Source organism: Stegastes partitus, unplaced genomic scaffold (genome assembly GCF_000690725.1).
Source record: "Stegastes partitus isolate 25-593 unplaced genomic scaffold, Stegastes_partitus-1.0.2 Scaffold1300, whole genome shotgun sequence".
Classification (NCBI taxonomy): Eukaryota; Metazoa; Chordata; class Actinopteri; family Pomacentridae; genus Stegastes; species Stegastes partitus.
In genome coordinates, this window is record NW_007579031.1 from 113,134 (window position 1) to 123,254 (window position 10,121).

Consider the following 10,121-nt stretch of genomic DNA (forward strand, 5'->3'; position numbering starts at 1 on the left):
TCAACTTTCAAGATTTGGTTTGTGGAATCTCTTAGGTCTTTCTATTCTAGCTATTGTCATCCTCAAACAATTGTAGATGTGTAACAATGCTGTAGATAAGGCTTGTAGACTATTTCAAGGTCTGAAGAGGGATGTCTTGGAGCTAAAATATCAACCAAAAACTACATTTAGGCCTGGGCTTCCCTGGAAGAATCAGACCAGGAGTTCAGCTTTCTTGCACATTCGGCAGCTATGAACAATAAATTCCTCAAATAATTCCTGAAATTAAACTGACAGAAAGTTTCAATATTAAATGCAAGACAATTATGGAGAATCCAAAGACTTCTATCAACTTTTACCATGAATTAAGTAATGTGAGCATCTTTTCCATCACTGGCTACTATCTAAAAATAAAATCAGTGCATTTAAGTCACAGAAACAGCATGCATCATGTCCTGATCTGACTAAAATCACCTAAAAATGGTCCAGATTGAGCATTAATTCTTGCATCCCTGGAATCGTCCTGCAAAATGTTTCCACTGATGACAAACTGAAATCCTAAAAATCCCCTTCTATAAATCAGTCAGCACTGTCTCCATGCTGTGATTCTTACTCTCAGCCTGGGCCACGATGGACACGCAGGGATTCTCCTCGTGTCCCTCCAGGACCACCTGCTTGGCGGTACCGAGCTGCATCACCCGGCTCAGGTGAGGAGCGATGGCCTGAACCAGCGAGTCCTTCTCCTCCTCGCATCCCTGACCGTCGTCGTCCTCTTTGCCGAGAAAGGAGAGCTCGGAGCCGCCGGCCACGATGATGAAGGGTGTGTTGGAGTTGAGCATCCTGGGTATGGCCATCCCTCTGTCAGGGCGCATCTACGAGGTGGAGACTGGACGAGACGAGACACTCTGATTGAACCAAGAGCTGCATCATTACAGTCAGGTTTAGAATATAGGTACGTTGATGATACCATGTTTTATAAAGGTCTGAATGTCCTGAATTTCCAGCTCAACATTTGCTAACATTACCTGCAAATTCTAATAATATTTTAAAGAAAACATTTAATTAAATGTTTAAAGAACCTTTTAAGAATGTTTTCATCGCCGATAACATTCCTGCAACATAATGTTCTTTTCCAGATGTTACTGAGGCCTCAGATGATATTTGATTCATAAATTCTAAAAAAAATTCCTGCAGTGTTCTGAGGACGTTTTGGGGATGTTCTTGACGGAACACATTTTAGAAACATTCAGAAAATGTTATCCAGATGTTATCGATACACCGGTGCGTCCTTTATAATGTGGCTTATTCACAAAGGTGGAACATTTTCCTGCAATGTTCTTTAGGGAGTTCTTGAGACGTCATCAAACACGTCCCAGCATCTAGAAAATGTTCCCACAATGTTCCCCTGTTACATGAAAACAAACGAAGAATGGTCTCAGCACAGCAAGTTTGGAAAACATCCGAGCACGACAGATGTTATCAACCAGCATATTTAGTTTAGTTATTCTAAGTTTAAAACTATTCTGGGAACTAAAAAAAAACAAACAAACGTCTCACTGAAAACATCGGTACAACGTTGCAGAACTTTCTTTTTTGGAAATAAGAAATTGACTTTTCTGCTCAAAAGTCACATGGAAACAATGTTTTGTCTGTTGTGTGAGAATTTAAGCTCCACATTTATTTACACTTGTAATAAAAGTCTTAAAGCTTATACAATCATGCTGCTACCAACGTAAAAATATTTCCAAAAACACGGTCTATTTTCAGTTGCTAGGAGCATTTTACATGCTCTTATTTCATCACGTTTGCATTACGTAAGAGTGGTTTTACCTGCCTGGAAAAAAAAATCTACTAATGTAAAGATAGAACCAAAAAACATGATGACATCACTCCTGTTTCATCCTCTTCTCAGCGGCTCCCAGCAGGTTTTTAAATCCCTAATAACCTCCTCCTGGTTATTTTTCTAACCTTTTAGTACGATATGCATCATTCTGCACGTTTAGGTTCCCAGGCTGAGGTCTTCTGTCTAAAAACTAAAGGTTTATATATCTGCAAGTCATGTCCAGCAAGTCAATGACTTCCTTCAAGGTTTTTCTTAAAATTATGTGCTACCTGCAAGACTTTCTTTAGTTTTTATTTCCTTTAGAGTCTCTTTATATCTTGCTGTAATGCTAACACTGTTTCTACAACTGAAAAATCATTTACTGTCACAACAAGAAAAAACATTTCCATCCCGAATATATGCCAACAAAATATTTTAAATCATTATTTAATGTGTATTTATTGTCCTATATGAATCTAAACAGTAATTATGCTCATATCTTTGATAGTACAAGTGTCTTCTTCAGTTTAAGGCATTAACCAAGTTTCTGTAATGTTTAAATCAGGCCCCAAAAAACGCTCCAACAGTAGAAAACTGGTTCAGTGTTAATCTCTACAGTATCTTTTCCTGTTGCTTTCAGCTCCTCAGATTCCCATCACGACACAAAAACCCAACCGCTGCCGAAACAACAGATTTGTAACTGGCAGGATGTTTAATGCGCTGGCATTTGCCGTGGCGGGGCGTGAATGAACAGACACCAGTGGTGGAGCAGCGAAGGTGAGTATAAATAGCCTGCAGAGATGCCTTCCACTGGGCCGTCCAGCTGTCAGAGTCTCTCCTACTCAGAGCTCGCCATGTTGACAGCCAACACTGGGGGATCAAAACAGAGACACTTCCCACTCAGAGAGAGTCCACTCGCCCCGAGTCCCGAAGCAGAGAGGCTGCATGAGTGGACGGCTCAAGGAGTTTAGAGTGAAGCAAGTGGAAACCAATCTTTAGGTTAAATACACCTGAACAAATATGAAAGCTTTCTAATCAGTCTTCCAAGACATGCAAGGTCCAGCCTACAAATTGAACACTCATCCCAAACACCTTTCCCATGGTGCACTGCTTCCCAAAAAGCCACTTTCCTTTCACCCTGCAAGCAGACAGACAGTCAGCGGAGTACTTTACCTCTGAGGGTTGATCTCAGGTGAAATCCAGCAGAAACAGAGCTTCCAGTTCCTGACTCCCTGTCTGTCTGTCTGTCCGTCCGTCCGTCCAGTGTCGTGTGTATATTAGTTTCCGAGTGTAACCTACCGGCTTTCTGCCCCCGTCGGCCCTGCTGATTGGTCCACCATCTGTGTGAGTTATGAGCTCCTACACCTCGGTCACCCCGGCCCTCCCACGCTATCACCCAACCTCCCACCCACAGCAGCCTCCAGACACGCTGGATACCGCAGATGCCCTCGGTGACACTTGGATCTCATCGGTTGAGCTGTTTCAGTCAGCAGTGCAAGAAGCTTTTGGACCCGTTACCTAACCTAATTTCTATGTGACTTCACATTTCTTTATTTAATCATAAACTGAAGCGCTGAACTGAACTTGAGGTGATGCTGCTCATCCCTCTTACTCATTAAACTGTGGGACACTAAATACACAATTTTTTGCTTTTATATGCTTTTGTTTTATAGTAAACCTACAAATATATTCTATATCTATTTGATATGTTCTGGTTGCTACACTTCTTATCCACAAGTAAACCAAATTTAAGGTTAATATGCAAAAGTAGAAAAGTAAACACATTGTGCACCTGGTAGTAGGAAACCCAGAAAAGCTACTAGCATATTATTGTTATTATTATTATTATTATTATTATTATTATTATTATTATTATTTGTAGTAGTAGTATCGTTGTTATTAATAATAATAAAAAGTATAATGATAAATATACCAGTATTGATTATTAAATTACAACTAGCAATAATAATCCTAATCATAAAACATTAGGATGTATAAGGTTTTAAATGTAAAAAAAGTAGATATAATAATGAAAAAATATAAAATGTTAATATTTTAAAATCAGCATTAAAGGATAAACTTTTTTTTCATCTATGTTTATTAATGTTTATTCTTAAACATATATAAAATGTAAATGGACCAAAACCATTTTCGTGAACTTTTTTGTTGGAGTTTGTGTAATTCTAGTTTTTTCACTGTAAATGTATACTGGTGCTAAATATCTGTCTCCTTGATGACTAATACTTTGCATTATCCCAAAAATAAATAAATTTAAAAAAAGAAAATGTTGTTTTTACCAGTATACACTCATTATTTGCAAGTTTTACTCATGAAAATCTGTTTTTTTTCCTATAATGAAATTGATGAATGAATACAGTACCTATGAACGTATCCACCACCTGGATTTTCCCCTTTTATTGGGATTTCTCTGTACTTTGCTGCATTTATTGTACTCTCTATCTCAACCTACTGCTGAGATGCATCCAAATGTTATGATGCTGCCACCGTCATGCTTCACAGTGTGTTTGTGATGATATGCAGTGTTTGGTCTCCACAATCATAGCATGTAATCTGAGGGCCAAAAGGCTCAGTTTTGGTCTCACTGGACCAAAGAACCTTCTTCCTGTTGACTTCAGAGTCTCTCACATGCCTCCTGCTGGTGAACATTAGCAGAGATTTAATATGAGCGTCTATCAAAAGTGGATTTCTCTTTGTCACTCTCCCATAAAGCTTTGACTGGTGAAGAACAGGCAACAGTTCTATGCAGCTTCTTCCATCTCAGCCACTGAAGCTTGTAACTTCTGTAGGTGAGTCATCAGTGTCTTGGTGGCCAATCTCACTCGTCTATTTCTTGCTCAGTCGGTTAGTTTTTAAGCACAACTTGTTCCAAGCAGATTTACACATGTGTCATATTTTTGCCACTTAATGATGGATTTAACTGTCCTGGAATGAATATTTTCTGAATATATTCTCCACAGTTTCTTTCAGTGTTCTTTTGTCTTCATGGTGTAGTTATATCCAGGATTCACCACACTTTGCAGATACAGATGTTTTTATACTATAATAGCTCTCATTTAACTAACTGTGTCACCTTTAGCACCAACTAGCTGCATCTGTGTTGAATCGATCACTTTAAAGAAGGCGATGACTTATGCAGGTGCCATTACTTTGTAGAAATCAGTTTTCACTTTGACATGAAAGAGTCTTTTTTTGGTAAATTCTTGCCCAGAAATTTTTTTTTTTTTTATGAAATTGGCCATGATTCAGTGTCGAAAAGCAATAAAAAGAAAAAATATTTGTAATTTTTGTGCATTATATTATATATATTATCTAAAATTATTTATATTTCTGTACTGTTTGGCTATCACCATGCTCATTTCTAACTGTATTTACTTCCTACTGGCTCCTTTTGTGAATATATTGATATATTTGTCTTTTTTATTCTTGTATTTGGCACCACTGGAGTTGTCTTTTAATGTCGTTGTACTTTGTGTATGATGACAATACAAGCATTCTAGCTTTCAATGAGGGAAAACATTTTTTAAACACTCTACATTTGGTACCTACAAAAAAAACCAGCGGCGACATCTGCTGAGTTTGTTGTTGTCGTTTAACCGAGGCGACTGTCACCGGCTCATCTGTTCAGCTTCCTCTGCAGCAGCACATTTACTATCCCGAACAGGTTCGACTGAACTCTACAGATTCCTGTGGGAATTAGCGAAATGCCAGAGGAGGGAGTGTGAGATCTGTGTGCGTTTGTGTGTCCGTGTGTGTGATTTGGGTGGAGGGTCGCTCTCCCTGGCAACATCTGAATGGGATCAGCGGCCGGCCAATAGTGAGGCGCTGCACAAAGTTTGCTCACACGTCAAAGGGTTTTTGTCACTTCAGTCCTCTGTGCTGTTGGTGGGTCAGTCGGCTAAACTTAGAAGTGAAAAGCCTCGTCGGAGCTGCTTCAGCTTCTCCAGCTCTCGTTCGCTCAATGGAACGAATAAATCAGAGCTGACGAGGGTCTCTGAGAGCTCTAAGTGCAAACCAACAATAAAACCTGTTTAAATTATTCTCCTACTCAGGCTCTGTTTAGAGGAATTCTTGGACATTCTGGTAAAAATCAACAAGAGCGAGGTCACTTTATGAAGCTGCTAATGGAAGATGGTTAGCTTAGCATAAAGGCTGGGATGCAGAGGTTGAAATAACAGAAAAAGTCAGACTTTGTGCTGTTTTTGGGTGATTTTATAATCAAAGATGTGTCAAAACCAAGAAACATTTAACAACATTTCCTCTTCAGTTCTATACCACGATCACTAATCGTTCTCTTTCAGGTACGAATGTGTGAGATTGTGCAAAACATGAATCCTTTTATCCTTGCCAGTGAGTAATTAGTTTATAATTTAATATAAAAGATAACTTTCCCTGAGTGTCTCGGTTGAGTTAAACAATTTATGGACTTAATTCTACATAAAAGACTCACAACAAATTTGACCAGAAAGTTCAAAAGCAGCCAACTGTTTTGAAAGGGGTGTCCAATCCTGGTCCTGGAGGGCCACAGTCCTGCATGTTTTAGATGTTTCTCTCTTCCAACACACCTGATTCAAATGATCAGGATCGTCATCAAGCTCTGCAGAAGCCTGATAACGATCCTGATCATTTGAATCAGGTGTGTTGGAAGAAGGAAACATCTAAAACATGCAGGATTGCGGCCCTCCAGGATCCGGATTGGACACCCCTGGTTTAAGTGATTCTTAAAGAAAAAAAGTCAAAACACTCCAATTCTAGCTTATAAAATGTGATTATTTTCTAGTTTTTTTTTCTCCTCTGTGGCAGTAAATGTATTATTTTGGGTTGTGGACAAAACAAGACACTTTCTCACCATTTTCTAATATTTCATATCCATCCATCCATCCATCCATCCATCCATTATCTATTCACCTTAATCCTCACTAGGATCATGGGGGGCTGGAGTCTATCCCAGCTGACTCAGGGTGAAGGCAGGAGACACCCTGGACAGGTCACCAGTCTATCACTTAGAGACAGACAACCAAGCACACTCACATTCACACCTACGGACAATTTAGAATCACCAATTAACCTCAACATGTTTTTGGACCGTGCGGGAGGAAGCCGGAGAACCCGGAGAGAACCCACGCTGCACGGGGAGAACATGCAAACTCCATGCAGGAGATCCCGAGTGTCCTCACCTTCTTGCTGCGAGGCAATGATGCTAACCACCAAGCCACCTTGCAGCCCATTTTATAAACCAAACAATTAAACTAATCATTAGTTGCAGCCTTAATCAAAACCAGTTGCATTTTTGGGACGCTACCAGAGAACACACTGTATCATCTGTACTGCTCAGCTACTACTGCTGATATCCATTTCTAGATCTGGATGTAAAACTCACATTTAGCACATTTTCCTTTCTAAAATATAAACGTTTACTTACATATACTTGAATTTCACATCATTTTAGATTGTAAAAACGCTCAAAAATGGAATAAACAGGTAGAATAATAAACAACAACAAGAAACATAAGTGAGAGAGTTGTTCATGAAAAGAATCGTGCAAAATAATCGTTAACAAAATACTCCAAAATAGTGCACTGATTAAGAACTTGACCTAACATTTGTGGTTTATAGTCAGTCCAATGTTAAGTAGAATGGTGTGTTTGTGGTTTTCCAGTTAGTTATACATTTATTTACTTTGAATATAAAGTGGGTAATAATAAATAATTACCAAAAAAAACAACACATGAATATGAAATAAATCCAGGAACAAACATATAGAGGTTTGGCTTCAGCTTTTTTTTTTTACCTTGTATGTATTGTATATATAATTATTGTTTTCTTTATTTTAGTTCCTTTTTGCACTATTTGACAATTCCTATCTATCCATCCATCCATCTATCTATCTATCTATGTTTCTTGTGTGTTTTTACACTTATTGTTGTTGTTTAGGGGTGGTACAGGTGCACAATACATTTCACTGCCTGTTATATTATGTATAATTGTGTTTGTGACCAATAAAGGCCTTGAATCCTTGAGCTTGCACCTTTTCAGTCTAATTAAAGAGCTTTTTGTTTTAGTTTGCTTGGTTTGATAATACTTAATGTGCTCCAGATTGAACTTCAGCTTGACAATAGTTATTATTGTTGTTGTGACCGTTTCATACAGAGACAGAAGTGTGCGTTAAAGAGGTTTGACGTTCAACAATGGAGCCGCACAGGAGGAGTACGTGACCTCGTTTAGGGCTCAAACTGCTTTGTGTTCAACTGAAGCAGAAGAGAAAGCGGCAGCGTCTCCCGCCACCAGAGGGCGGCTGACGGGACGAGGCCAGGCGCCGCTGACCTGCCAAACCCACAGCAAAGTGGGACAGCGACCCTCCACCCACAGCTGCGCCTCCTCTGTGTTTGTTCTGGTCGTCATAACAACTTTGCCGTGACGAGGCGGAGGCGGAGGAGGGTAAGAGGATACGGAGGGAAAAGGCCAGAGGAAGTGTGTGGGCCTGTTGTGCACAGGGATGACCTCACCGAGTTTAATTATCACATCAGCCAGCCTGATATTTTCAAGAACTTTATTCAGCCTCCAGGCTTTGCCCCCCACCGGGCTCTTAAAGGTGAAATCCGCCAGCAACAAAACAGGAAGAAAAAAAAAACCCAGCATCTCTGAGTAACACGCTTTTATTTCAGGACGGGTCCAATCTTAATTCATAAAAAGCTAGATTTGAAATGAAATTATTTAATGAGCTATAAATGCTGTAAATACCTTCACATAAAAGCTGTGATAAAAACACAAACATCTTCAGGGTTTGGAATAAAGCTCCAAACTGAGGCACACAGACTCGATGACTGATATAACGAGAGCTGTGGCATGAAAACGGCTGGAAACTGGTGATAAAACGCAAAAAAACAATCTCCTGAGAGTCTGTGCTTTCTGTCTCCTCATCACGTTAAGCCACACTTGTTTGTTTTTTGTTTTTCCTGGTTATGTTTAGAGAAATCTACACTTCAGCTGAAACAAAAAGAGTTTCCAATTTTCCTCTAAAAGAAATGAAACACTGAAGGCACGAGCTGTTTTCATCGTCAGTCCTCTTTTCACAAAATCTAAATGTTTAATCGCTGCCTTGCAAGATTATAATCTTCACCCTGGTTCTGCCTCCCATCAGAAATATGTATATAGACTAATAAAATAAACATACACCAACAAAGGAAAGCCTTCCTCACTGAGTGGGAACATAAAGGTAATCAGAAACACCTTCAATCAGTTGTAACATCAATCCAGCTGAAACTATTGATGAAAAATAATCAATTAGCAATAGTTCTGATCATTTTATTAGTTAAAACATGACAATAGCTTCTTCAATGTATATTTGCCTGTTTTCCCAGTTTCATCACTATTTTTGGTTTTTGTCAGATGGTTCATTTTGCTTTTGTTTTTTTTCCCCGACTAAACACTCAATTATCAATCAGGAGAAAACAATATCGACACTTTAAACTAGCTCTTGGAGGAGCCTCAATTAATCAAACCACTAAAACAACGAGCACAAGGCTGCAGGGTTTTGGTCGGTGATGCAGCCTTCGTTATGGTTCTCTTTATAAAACGTTGCGCAGAATAAGGCAGCGCGTACATTCATGTTCCTCTGTTTCCACAGAGAAGAAGAAAAACACTGAGCAGCCTGAAAACATGGAAACACCGGAGTGGGCTGATGAGGAGTCTGGTCCCGGGCTTTCATTCTCTTATTGTCAACAAATCGCATGAAAAAATAAAGACCCACAGAACTATTAGAACTCTGAGATGTTGTGCTGCAAAGCTCCGTTGTTGTACGTTAAAAAAGGGCCTCGTGATCCAGCAGAAGTAGCTTCATACTTATTTTCTTTGAACTCTGTGGAATCTATGATGCATTTATCGCATAATTAAGTTTCCCCACAGCGGCACACAGCCTTTAAGATCACCACAATGGAAGTTTTGTGTTTGTTCTGTAATTTTTCAGTTAAATATAGAATACGTGTGTTTTGTGAATGATGTGATTTGTGCATGTGCATGTGAACCCGTTTACTGATGAGCTGTGAAAACTATCAAACCAATCATAAAGAATCAAATCAATAATAATAAAAAGAAACTTCATATTTATAACCTCGTTTAGCCTCTGACCCTTTCATTTATTTTCTTATGAGATTTGTTGACGATAAGAAAAAATACGGAGCAACCACCTCCGTCTGCTTTTTCAGGATAATTCTGATTTATTTTAACGCATTAAAGGTGAATTAAGGTTTCGATAGTTTTTAGATAGTTAGCAGGTGTCAGACTTCCTGTCCCACCGTTCTCC